At 45.6% G+C, this 12,868-nt stretch overlaps 1 protein-coding gene across 2 annotated transcripts in view; it reads right to left on the bottom strand.

The window, feature by feature from the left end:
• Positions 1-9,152, bottom strand: part of GJC2 (gap junction protein gamma 2) — a 66,905-nt gene extending 57,753 nt beyond the window's left edge. The window contains exon 1 of one of the 2 annotated variants that reach the window (XM_080974206.1): positions 9,056-9,152. The gene's annotated coding sequence lies outside the window, so the exon portion shown is untranslated. Of the gene's footprint in view, positions 1-566; positions 747-9,055 lie in introns of those variants that run through there. The other variant, XM_080974205.1, reaches the window with a different exon arrangement.
• Between the last annotated feature and the right edge of the window lie 3,716 nt (positions 9,153-12,868).

Here is a 12,868-nt window from a genome sequence, read left to right as displayed (position 1 = left end):
GCTAAAAAAAATAGACACCTCAAGTGTCCAAGATAAATGGCCCAAATACACCCACACCCGCTTCCTGTCATTTAAACCAAAGCGATGACATTTCCTGCTCACGCAGTTAAGAGAAACCCTGCTTCACCCATAGATTTGCACTGTGATACAAGAGAAGCCTCCAAGTCGCTCTGCCTTTAGACTGCACGTACGACTGAGGACTTCAGGGACATTAAGACGACAGAGTGGAGCTGCACTAAGGGACCTTGACTCTACCGCACCCTGCCTACAGCATAAAGGGTAGATCAAAGTTGGCTAAGTAGCGTAATTGATCCTTACAAAGCATAATTCATCCTCTTGCATGCAAGCACACATTTTAGAATTGAGGCTGGCGGCTGACGCAGCTTGCCTCTGAATCTCAACCACCCCCATCCCCATCTCAAGACCGAAGTTTAAAATGGAAGGGGAATTATCAAATTTGCAAACAACATTCCGAGGTACGCTGCTTATTTGCAAAGCATTCTGAGAAGGAAGCAGTAGCAACATTTAAGCAGCTTAGAAATGCAAGAGGAAGAAAACAGACATACTAGGAATTCCTGGCCTTATCCCTTTGCAAAAGCGTCCCATCGTCTTTCCGGAGCTTGTGAAATAAGTTCCAGTCTCCAAACGGCAGCCTCTCTTAGGTTCAAACTCTGTTTCCTTTTGGCACAGAGGGTCTCTGCTCTCCAGAAGGCTTTTGACAAGAGCGCGCAGTCAGAGCAGACCTCTGAGCTCCCGGCTTGCTCCCCGTCCTCCCCTCCCACCCACCCCCCTTCAAACCAATCTCCCTTCCCGCTACAGACGTCTTGGAGAGTCTGGCAGCAAAGTTTGGCTTCCTGAGTGAGTGAGCTGGGATGGGATAGGAGAGGGAGAGGGGATGTTTGGCTCCTTCCAATAGGAAGTTGAGACTGCGAGACCGACTCAAGACACAAATGGGCTGCACGTTTTCTCCTGCTCTGCTTCCTTCACACAAATGCACAGGCAGGAGTGTGCATTTGTATGCCTCAAAGGCTGCAATGTTTGGAACTTTTCAGTGGCAAGACAAGTTGATAGAAGTTTATAGAATCATGCACGGCATAGAGAAAGCTTTCCTCTTCTCAAAATGCTAGAACATCAAACAAAGCTGAATGTTGGAAAATTCGGGACAGGTGAAAGAAAGTACTTCTTCACACGGCGCGTAGTTAGACTGTGGAACTCTCTCCCACTGGAAGCAGTCATGGCCAATGACTTGGAAGACGTTGAAAGAGGACTGGTCATATTCATGGAGGAGAAGGCTATCTACTAGCTACGATGGCTATTCTGAATACTAGTTGCTGAAAACCACTGGAGAATAGAGAACAGGCCCTCGTGTTCGAATCCTGCTTGTGGTTTTCCCACAGGCGTCTGGTTGGCCCCTGTGAGACCAGGATGCTGTGCTAGATGAGTCGCTGGTTTGGGCCAGCAGGCTCTTATGTGTATTGTGATAGGAATCTTGAGGTCTTAGATATATGTTAAATGTTCATAAGTGTACCAACCAAGTATGTACATAGATCAGCACAGGAAGACTGACCTGAAACCATTTTTGGCTCCCAGACTGAGCAAATGTTTTCTCTGCAAGGCCAAAGGAAAATGGAAAAGCCTCCCCATTGTCTTTTCCTTCACAGATCCTGTCTTAAGGGTATCTCTGTGTTTGAATAGGGTGTGAGCCTGTGATCTGGCCCAGGAACTAAGTATTTATCATTACAAAAGACTGGCCAGGCTCCCCAGGCAATCCAATCAAGTAACCTGCCAGACAGGAGAAAAACAACATTCAAATTTCTGTTTTAGACCGCCTTTTCTGTGATGTAGGTGTGATGTATCTGAGAGGTGGTCTTAGGTTACACCCTTCTGTGATGTATGTATGATGTTTCTGGGGGTGGTCTTGATCTACAGGGTGGCAATTTCAAAAGTACTTATAAGGCCTTGCACGCCATTGTTCTGGGTTCCTCCTCCTTTCCTGCGTGTAAGGGGAGCACCCTGTTGCAACAGATCAATAAAGATCAGGCTTACTAGCTGCTTTGCTTCTCAATATTCTCTGGTTGGCCTCTGTTATTTTCTCCATAGGTACCAATAGGGAACCTATGTAAGGACTCTATATGGGCTCTTGGATACCCCATAAGGGGAAAAGGGGAGATTTTGTTTACAACAGTATTCACACACACACACACACACACACACACACACACTATGCCAAAGTCCCATAGTGTGTTGTAAGAACCCCAACCCCAACCCCGGCTGATAATAATCAATTTATACATTGTTACATTTTCATCTCATTATCAGATAGCATGCCTGGTCCTCACCACCCCCATCCTTTTTGGAGTATCCCTGGCATGAGAAAATCCAAATTGAGGGAGGGGAAAGTGCATGGAGGAGAATGCCATACGGGCAACAGATAGATAGATAAAACTTTATTCACATTAGCCAATGGCCATAGCAACAATAAAACATTACAGTATATGAAAAAAGAGAAATCTGATATAAGAGCACAATTTAAAGTCCTGAATCAGCCGTCAGTTAGTGGCCCTTATTCTGATCGCCCCTGCTATGAACGATACGATACGATACGATACGATACGATACGATATCTTTATTGTTGTTGTCCCTTGTGAACAATGAAATTGAAAACTATATAAAACTACCACAAAACTACATAAAACTACATAAAAACTACATAAAACTACATAAAAACTACATAAAACATTCAAAAACCCCTAAAAACTCTAAAACCCCATTTTAAAACACACTATACTACAGAAACCCCTTATGCTGCGTTTAGAACCAGAATTGCATTAGCGTAGAAACTGTTTTTCAGGTGGCTAGTCCTGGCCTTTGCTGTTATCTGCTCATTTTGATCTGATAGAGGAAAGGACATTGTGGCAGTGGTTGAGCGCCCTGGGATGGTTAGTAGGAGTGAGGTGATGATCTCATTCCTCAGGTCTTTGTAGAGAGTACAAGACAGGAGGACGTGTGCTACCGTCTCCACAGGGGCAAAGACGTTTCTCAGGCAGGATCTTGTGGAATCGACCCTCAAGTACCGCAGATGGCAAAGCATCCATTCTTGCAAGTGTAAAAGCACGTCTGTAATTTGGGATAATAAGTTTGTGCAGATATGGGGCCAGAGAATCAAAATGGAAAGGTGGAAAATGAACATACCAAAGGCAGACTTTCCTTATAGTGGCCGGGTTGTTCTGATGCTCGATATCTTTTAGACAGCTGACCAATTAGACTGTTTGCTTTAGTAGGGTCCATAGTGAGTAGGTGTTGTGGATAGGCCACAAGAGTGAAGTTTTTGATAGAGGGTTTTAAGCCAAGAGTTTTTATGGGAGTCTTGAAGTACTAAGGATGGTAAACTGGGAGGGTTTGAGTTTAGGTGGAGCCAGAAGTTAAGCGTTCTTTGCCAAGTCCGTACTTCTGCTGAAGGGAGACTTGCCTCCAGTCGCAATGATGTGTTTGGGATGCATGGTGGTACAGAAAAAAATCTGCCTTAGAAACTTTGATTGAACAGCTTCCAAAGTGCTAAGGTGGTTGCCAGTCCAAATCTGAGCCCTGTATAGTAGATGTGTTGGGGTTTAGCTTGGAAGACTTCTAGGGCTGATGGTAACGGGCAGCAGAGAATTAAGGTACAGCAAGAATAATATCCACATTGCAATATCACACCCAAACCGACTGTGAGGATCCGGAACCAAGGTGACCAGGAATTCCAAAGAGTTTGGAGTAAATTTATTGAGTATTTGAAAGATCTTTGTAAGAATGTGAAGACACTAGCAGGATTGATATGAATCCTGCAACATAACGTAAAATAGTATCTGACCATGGATAATAAAAGGACTTGAAATATATGAAGGACAGAAACTGGCAGCTGAAACGCTCATATAATTTATTAGGAAACGAGAAACCAGTTGAAGGGAGGGAGGGAAGTCACGAGCTCAGTGGAGCAAATGCATTTGATTTGTTATTGTAATATTGTTATATTATATGTGTTTTGTTTTGTTTTTGTTAAAGAAAATAATAAAAATTATATTTTAAAAAGGACTAATATCCACACTGGACAACAGTATGGATGATCCCCAAGAGCTAGCAATTGGGCTATTGGGAATTCAAGGAGCTTCACATCAGAGGGGAGAATAGATGGTTCTCTCTGCTTTAAGTGCAACGCTCTAGCCACTGTTTCAACAATTTCCAAACATTTGAGTTCCCTGGAAATCGATCAGAGGCTTATCCATGAGAAGCTCACTGATTATTTATATTGAATTGTAGTTTTCTGTGGTACCTTTTGCATTTTAAGCATTCGTCTTTTTGATAACGAAGATTTTTGCAAGTTAAGAAAACACACACATATTGCTCTCTTCACATCACAACCACCTTGTGGAGATAGCCATGGACGGATCTGTCAATTCTAGTTCTCTTGGTTTCTCACTTTTCCAAACTTAAATTCTGTTCTCCACATTTCTGCAGCAATTTGCTTTTTTTTTTTTTTTTTAAATATTCTCATGAATATTTGTCAGTGCGAATTTCTCCTAACAACATTTTTTTTTGCACGCCTTCTTGATTAATGGAGACATTTTTGAAAGCAATTTCCTCTAATAAGGATGCCTTTCCCCATGCAAACCATCAGCAGCCATCATTCAGGCTAGCCATTACAGTGGAACCTCAGTTTTCGAACGTAATCCGTTCCGGAAAACCGTTCGACTTCCAAAAAGTTCGAAAACTGTTGGCGAATTCAATTGAGAAAATTGAGAAATGCACTTCGGAAGCCGTTTGACTTCTGAGGCACATTCAAAAATGGAAGCATTTACTTCCGTGTTTTGGCATTTGGGTTCTGAAACATTCTGAATTGAGACGTTCGAGAACCGAGGTTCCACCATACAAAGATGCGAGACATGCAAAACTCAGCTGAAGCGGCCCTGCTTATTCTCTACGCGCTTGCTTCTGCTTTTAGCAATTCAGCTTCAAAGTTCTCTGGACCTGTTTAGTTCTTCCCAGCTGTGATATCTCCCTGTGCAATGGATTCCAAACTCTGAGAGGATTTAAAACCACAACAACAACGAACCTGCCAGGATGATGTTTCGTTACTATGCAAAAGTTTGGGTTTATGGTCTGGGACAGGGGTGGGGAAGCAGCTAGAGTCTGTCACACGGCTGCTGTCAAAACGCCTCCATGTTCAACTGTCCTCGGTTGAGAAACTAATGGCGCAGTCTTAAATTGCTCCATGCGGCAGGCTCTGTTGCCTGCAGTGGCAACAAAATGGCAGTGCCACTGCAGTCACTGTGAGGTGTAACCCGCTCCATAGAGGGATGGGTGAGTCATATTATTCAGTTTATGTTTAAAGGTAAGCCTACCTTGTTCTTGTTTTCTGGAAGAATGTGAAAAGTACAACAGCCATCCTTTAAAATTCACACCTCTTCGAATTTTGCAGTGCAGTTCTCCAAGCAATCAATGTTTACAAAAATGCATTATGCTTGCTGAAAGTGTACATAAAATGCATACACTCATGAAAATAACATATGGAAATCGTGGGGAATTGCTATGCAAAAATTTGTATATCAGGCAAAACTACCTATGACCATGTATATTTGGAGAAAGCTACCATAGACAGCATCTTAAAAAGCAGAGACATCACCTTGCCGACAAAGGTCCGTATAGTTCAAGCTATGGTTTTCCCAGTAGTGTTGTATGGAAGTGAGAGCTGGACCATAAAGAATTGACGCTTTTGAATTATGGTGCTGGAGGAGACTCGAGAGTCCCATGGACTGCAAGAAAATCAAACCTATCCATTCTGAAGGAAATCACCCCTGAGTGCTCACTGGAAGGACAGATCGTGAAGCTGAGGCTCCAAGACTTTGGCCACCTCATGAGAAGACTCCCTGGAAAAGACCCTGATGCTGGGAAAGATGGAGGGCACAAGGGGACGACAGAGGACAAGATGGTGGGACAGTGTTCTCGAAGCTACCAGCATGAGTTTGACCAAACTGCGGGAGGCAGTGGAAGACAGGAGTGCCTGGCGTGCTCTGGTCCATGGGGTCACGAAGAGTCGGACACGACTAAATGACTAAACAACAACAACAACAAGGGAAGACTTTATATGAGTCATTGCACCCACATATGCCATAAAAGGGACCCCTGGCATGCACTTTTGAAGAGGGAGGACCTTAGAGAGATGCTATCCAACCCTCTCTTCTCTGGAATCATTACCACTGGCAATCACGGTGCAGCGAAACAGTTTGTCATCCCGACTGCAGTTTCTGAGAAGCAGAGTGATTCTTCTGATTTCTCCCACGTTATGTGCCCTGTTGAGACTCAGCCGATGTTGCAATTGCTAAGTTCTTCACAGTTTTGGGGAGGAAAAGCCAGGGAATTAGAAGGAAAACGAGGTTGTGTAAATAAATGATGCAAAGATTCCATTGCTTCTGCTTAGGAAGGCCAGAGGTAAAAAGAAAAGAAAAATGCAATTCCTGATATCCTTATTCAGGCTTGATTCCCAGTTCACTTGGGGGGGGGGTGCAAAACTGGTTCTTTTATTTCCATAGGTACCTCTATGTTCCCACACACTGGCATCATGCGTTTGAGACACTTATCTGCAAGAGTAGAAATTATGTTCCTGCAACAGGGGTGTAAACCACTGTCGCCCGTCACCTAGTAAAGATTATCCACATCTGCAGACCTTACAACATCTGGCAAACCCAGCCACTGATTTTTATTTATGTGTTTATTGGCAGATACAACAACATTTCTCAAACCACACGCCTGTTCTGGAAGCCTTTTCTGCCACAGTAAAAATGCAGTTTTTGCACTAGGGAGGGAAAACCACAGATATTAACCAAATCCCAACTGTTACCTCACTGAACTAAACCTCCAAATTCAGCCTGAGCGTAAATTAAAGGGATGTGTTTGTTTGTTTGTTTGTTTGTTTGTTTGTTTGTTTAATTTACATTCCATCTTCCTCCAGGGTGCCTAAGGAAACCTCCACAGAGCTGCCCCTCTTCAAATTATCTTCACACCAACCTTGTGATATAGGCCCAGGATCACCAAACCAGCTTCATGATTGAGTGGGGATTTGAACGCTGGTCTGTCTCCTAGATCCTAGGCAGAATCTACACACATATAAAAAATGCTGTGGAATTGCTTTTTTAAAAAAATAATACATTGAAACTGCCATAGCTCACTGTCGCCATCTAGTGCCATATTTGTTTATTGCACTTTACAACACACTTAAAACGTTTTATTTGCAGCTGTATAGCTGAGTCCCTAGTCCTATACTCTAATCCAGGCATGACCAAACTTGGCCCTCCAGTTGTTTTGGGACTACAATTCCCATCATCCCTGACCACTGGTCCTGCTAGCTAGGGATCATGGGAGTTGTAGTCCCAAAACATCTGGAGGGCCAAGTTTGCCTATGCCTGCTCTCATCACTACAGCACACTGACTCTTGACTGGTTCCTAACTTTCCTTTTTTGGATAAGAAGCAAAGCGGCTGTTGACACAGCAACATAAAGATGGAAGATCTGAGAACAGGTGTATTTGTTCTATACAGTTAACAAAATTTCAATACCACTTGATTGCAAGGAAAGCTCTAAGTGGGTTGCAAAAATATAAACCAAAACATTAAGATTATTGATAAAACGGTTAAAAACGAGTATTTAAAGACATTTGAAGGATGATTAAAATCAACAGGAGCTAAAAAGAAAGAACCTCCAATTGCAGCTGAAAAGGCACAGAATCTGCAAACTGAAAAGGCACAGAATCTGACCGGCTCCTGATTTTAATAATAATAATAATATCTTTATTGTCATTGCCCCCTTCGGGGACAACGAAATTACTTGACTGCTCCATAAAAACACTAATTAATCAATACAGTATAATACAGCAAGGGAGATTAGATGACTTTCAAAGTCCGGGCTTCCCATTCAGGGCCGAGATCGCTCTGGAGAAGAAGCTGTTCTTAAGACGGCTCGTTCTTGTCTTCATCGTCCTGTATCTCCGTCCCGACGGCAAGAGCTCGAAGAGACAGTGACCAGGATGCGATGGATCTTTTACTATGTCCAGTGCCTTCCTATGGCACCTTGTGGCATAAATCTGCTCTAAGGTGGAGAGTGGGCAGCCAACAATGCTCTCTGCTGCCTTAACAACCCTGCACAACCCCATCCTGTCCTGGGTAGTACAGCTTCCGTACCACACACATAAGCCATAAGTGAGCATGCTTTCCTTTCCTGATAAGAAGCAACGCTGGCGAGGACCAGCAGTTGTTGGTGCAGCGCCCATTAAAGACAACACAAGAGAAAGTCCAGGCACAGGACAGCTTGACAGCACATCAAAACATCCACGAAGGATGCATGCAAAGATTCGGAGCTAAGCGCCGCTTTGAATAAACACAGTGTCAAAAGTTGCCAGCTCTTCTGCCTTTGTAAGGTGCACATGAGAAGGCCTGGCTGAAAGATCAGCAGGGGGAAAGTATGCGCAGGGTGATGCCAAGTTGCCCAGAATAAACGGGACTTCGACGTGTTAATGAAGTGGGTGGTATATTTGTTATGCAAATCCTATTTCTCCCAAGGTGATTTGGGAGTTCATATGTCATTACAGTGGTACCTCGGGTTACATATGCTTCAGGTTACATACGCTTCAGGTTACAGACTCTGCTAACCCAGAAATATTACCTCAGGTTAAGAACTTTGCTTCAGGATAAGAACAGAAATCATGCTCCGGTGGCGTGGCAGCAGCGGGAGGTCCCATTAGCTGAAGTGGTGCTTCAGGTTAAGAACAGTTTCAGGTTAAGAACAGACCTCCGGAACGAATTAAGTACTTAACCCGAGGTACCACTGTATTGTTAACTGGAAAATAATGATATGGGTTTTTAAAATACACACACATATATATATATATATATATATATATATATATATGAAAAAGTAACATGACAAATACGAAACAACAGCACAATGGATATCCTGGCTGCAAAATAAGGCTTCTTTGCAACCCAGCAGACACAAGGAATCTTCCGTTATTAAGAAACATTCCATACCTTTCACAGACAGGAAAAATGGGTGGTTCTTAGCTGCGAATTTTCCTTCTTTTTTCCCACAGAGGGTTCGTGCCGCACAGCTTCACCGCCTTCACCTCTGACACAAAAGAGAAGAGAAAAGGAAAAACAATCCCTCATTATCTGGGAAGGGTATCAGCAGGCTCGCGCCACCAAGCACAACGAGGCATCATTCCACAGCCCTCTTTGAAAGGGCCCCATTGTTGCAGGGCAGCCAAGGCTCGTGCGCACGGAACCGCACTCAGCAGTTCTGGGATCCCGCCGTCGCGCTGATTCGCGCCTCGCTTCAGAAACGGGTCGCCTTCGTGGGGGCATGGCGGTGCTTCAACAAAGCTTTCAGGAAGGGGGACAGCCAACTTTTCAGGAAAGTATGACACAAGTCTGGTCCAGAGCATGAGATGATGAAGCCCTAGCCGTGTGTAGCGCATAAGGGGAGAAGAAAGAACCGCAGTGCCGTAAAGGCAGGTGAGAGCGCAAGGCAGCGGTTCTCAACCTGTGGGTCCCCAGATGTTGTTGGACTACAACTCCCATCATCCCTGACCACTGGTCATGCTGGATAGGCATGATGGGAGTTGTAGTCCGACAACATCTGGGGACCCACAGGTTGAGAAACACTGTAGGGTATAGAATCCAGCACCCTCCAAATTTGGTTGGACTGCAACACCCATCATTCCTGATGCACTGGATCTACTGGTTGGGGATGATGGGATTTAGAGACCCTACCTGCCCGCAGACTGTCTCGCCAGAGTGGTACATGCTTTAGTTATCTCCTGCTTGGACTACTGCAATGTGCTCTACGTGGGGCTACCTTTGAAGGTGACTCAGAAACTACAACTACCGTATTTTTCCGTGTATAAGACTAGGTTTCTTTCCTAAAATATAATGTCAAAAATTAGGGGATGTCTTATACGCGGATAGTGTCAAGGGTGGACTGGCGATTGGTTGTTGCCGCAAAAATAAGGGGTGACTTATACATGGGGGCGTCTTATAGACGGGAAAATAGGGTAATCCAGAATGCGGCAGCTAGACTGGTGACTTGGAGTGGCCACCGAGACCATATAACACCAGTCCTGGAAGACCTACATTGGCTCCCAGTACGTTTCCGAGCACAATTCAAAGTGTTGGTGCTGAACTTTAAAGCCCTAAACGGCCTCGGCCCAATATACCTGAAGGAGCGTCTCCACCCCCATCATTCAGGCCAGACACCGAGGTCCAGTTCCAAGGGCCTTCTGGCAGTTCCCTCCCTGTGAGAAGTGAGGTTACAGGGAACCAGGCAGAGGGCCTTCTTGGTGGTGGCGTCCGCCCTGTGGAACGCCCTCCCGTCAGATGTCAAGGAAATAAACAACTCTCCAACTTTTAGAAGACATCTGAAGGCAGCCCTGTTTAGGGAAGTGTTTAATGCCTGATGTTTTATTCTGCTTTTAATTTTGTTGGGAACTGCCCAGAGTGGCTAGGAAGGCCCGGCCAGATGGGTGGGGTATAAATATATTATTATTATTATTAGTATTATTATTAGTATTATTAGTATTATTATTATTAGAGTCCGGATAGCTACAGGTTTTGCATCCCTGCTGCCCCCCCCCCCTTCAGAGAACCACTTCAGAGCCACTCTTCCACCTGTGGCACATTTTCTGCAAAGCAATTCCGCCAGATATAATGCATACTTATACAGTCATACCTTGGGTTACAGCCACTTCAGGTTTATTTTTTTCGGGTTACGGACCGCCGAAACCCAGAAGTACCGGAACAGGTTAGTTCCAGGTTTCAGCAGTTGCGCATGCGCAGAAGCACTAAATTGCGCTTTGCGCATGCGCAGAAGCGCCGAATCGCAACCTGCACGTGCGCAGACGTGCAAATGCAGGTTGTGAACGCTGCAGGTTGCGAACGTGCATCCTCTTCTCTGTGCATTTGCATGTGCACCTCAACCTAGCGCAGTCGTGTCTACGCACATTACGAAGCTTTATAAAGTCGAAGAAGTGTTGATCTCAAAGAAGGCCTGTGTTTCTGTCCACATGGCGTCTCTGAAAGTGCGAATTAGGGACGTTTGCCTGCAGATGAGAACCGAATCCAACGTCACCCCCATCCAAGCCGCTAAGCTATGGGGTTTAGCAAAGAACCAGAAATAACCCTGTCTCACCCGAAATCTGCACTAGATTTGTGAAAACAAAGGAGACAAGCTCTCTAAGGGTACATCCATACCAGCTGTTGTTCTTGGACTACTCCCAGGACACATGGAGTCTGTCCCCGGCCTCTGGAGAAGAGGTAGGGTCAGGGTTTTCGCAAAAACACCAAACTACCTTCATTGCAACACCGCTCAGCTGCAGTCGTTTTCCTCTGCGAAACCGTTGCTCTGTATATAAACACACACACACACACACACACACACACACTTCATGTCCTTTGTCCTACGGTTCCCCTTTAACCTCATCAACCTCGCCACGTACTCTATTGGCTACGTGATGCCCCAGAGTCATGTTTCAGTTCTTCCGTGACCTACTTCAGCCATAACCCCATCTGCATCAGCTCCATTGAGCAAAGGCATGCCTCTTTATAGACTTCCGCTGTCACGTAAATTGGGAGTTCGGGGACGGGTTTAATATGAAGCAACTTGTTACAAGACTGCAAACGGAGGCAGGGTGCTTTTTTTAAAGGTCCTGAAGATGGTCTTCAAGTGCATGTGTGGAGCATGAGGCTAGCAATGGCCGCAAGGGCTGGACTCTGCTTGCGCTATCGGAATGCCTCTGAATTCCAGTTGGTTGGGAATCCCACTAGTAGGGGAAACACTCCGGTCCTCCTTGTGGGTTTCCCATAATAGGTTGGCCACCGTGAGAACCAATTGCTGGACTAGATGGGCACCATTTGGACCTGATCCACCAGGGCATTTTTCTGCACCTATGCATGCTGAAGGATCTGAAAGCAGAGCTGTAGGATCGGCAAAATATAGGATGGGGGATACCTAGATTGCCAGGAGTACATGTGAAAAGTATCTAGAGGTCTTGGTGGACCACAAGCTCAACATGAGTCAACAGCGTGATCCAGCAGCAAAAGAAAGCTACATGCTCTTCTAGGTAAAGGTAAAGGTACCCCTGCCTGTACGGGCCAGTCGTGTCCGACTCTAGGGTTGTGCGCTCATCTCACTTAAGAGGCCGGGGGCCAGCGCTGTCCGAAGACACTTCCGGGTCACGTGGCCAGCGTGACGAAGCTGCTCTGGCGAGCCAGCACCAGCGCAGCACACGGAAACGCCATTTACCTTCCCGATTGGCAAGGACTGATTGGCAAGTCCTAGGCTCTGTTTAACCCACAGCGCCACCCGTGTGGTCTAACCAAGGCAGTATAGAGCAGGACTATTCCTTCCCTTGATCTGGACACTAGACTTCTATTGACACAGCCAAGAAGAGCATGAGGGACGCGGGTGGCGCTGTGGGTAAAACCTCAGTGCCTAGGACTTGCCGATCGTATGGTCGGGAGTTCGAATCCCCACGGCGGGGTGAGCTCCCGTCTTTCGGTCCCAGCTCCTGCCCACCTAGCAGTTCGAAAGCACCCCTAAGTGCAAGTAGATAAATAGGCACTCTGTCTCGCTGTTCTAGCTTGGGGATGGCTGCACAAAGCCTCCACAGGGCAGCAGGCTGAAGGCACCCCACTGCCCTGCGGAGGCTACAAAGGCTGTCCCCAAAGCCTCAAGCCTTTGGAGTGCAGCGGGAAAGGCTTTGGGTCAGAGAAAGAAACCCGAAGCCTTTGGAGCGCAACGTGAGGTCCCGCTGCGCTCCAAAGGCTTCAGGGATCTTTGAGGCTGGT

Source organism: Podarcis pityusensis (genome assembly GCF_964106645.2).
Source record: "Podarcis pityusensis genome assembly, chromosome: 12".
NCBI lineage: Eukaryota > Metazoa > Chordata > Lepidosauria > Squamata > Lacertidae > Podarcis > Podarcis pityusensis.
The sequence above is the reverse complement of the archived record's forward strand: the minus strand, read 5'-3'. Positions and strand labels throughout refer to the sequence as shown.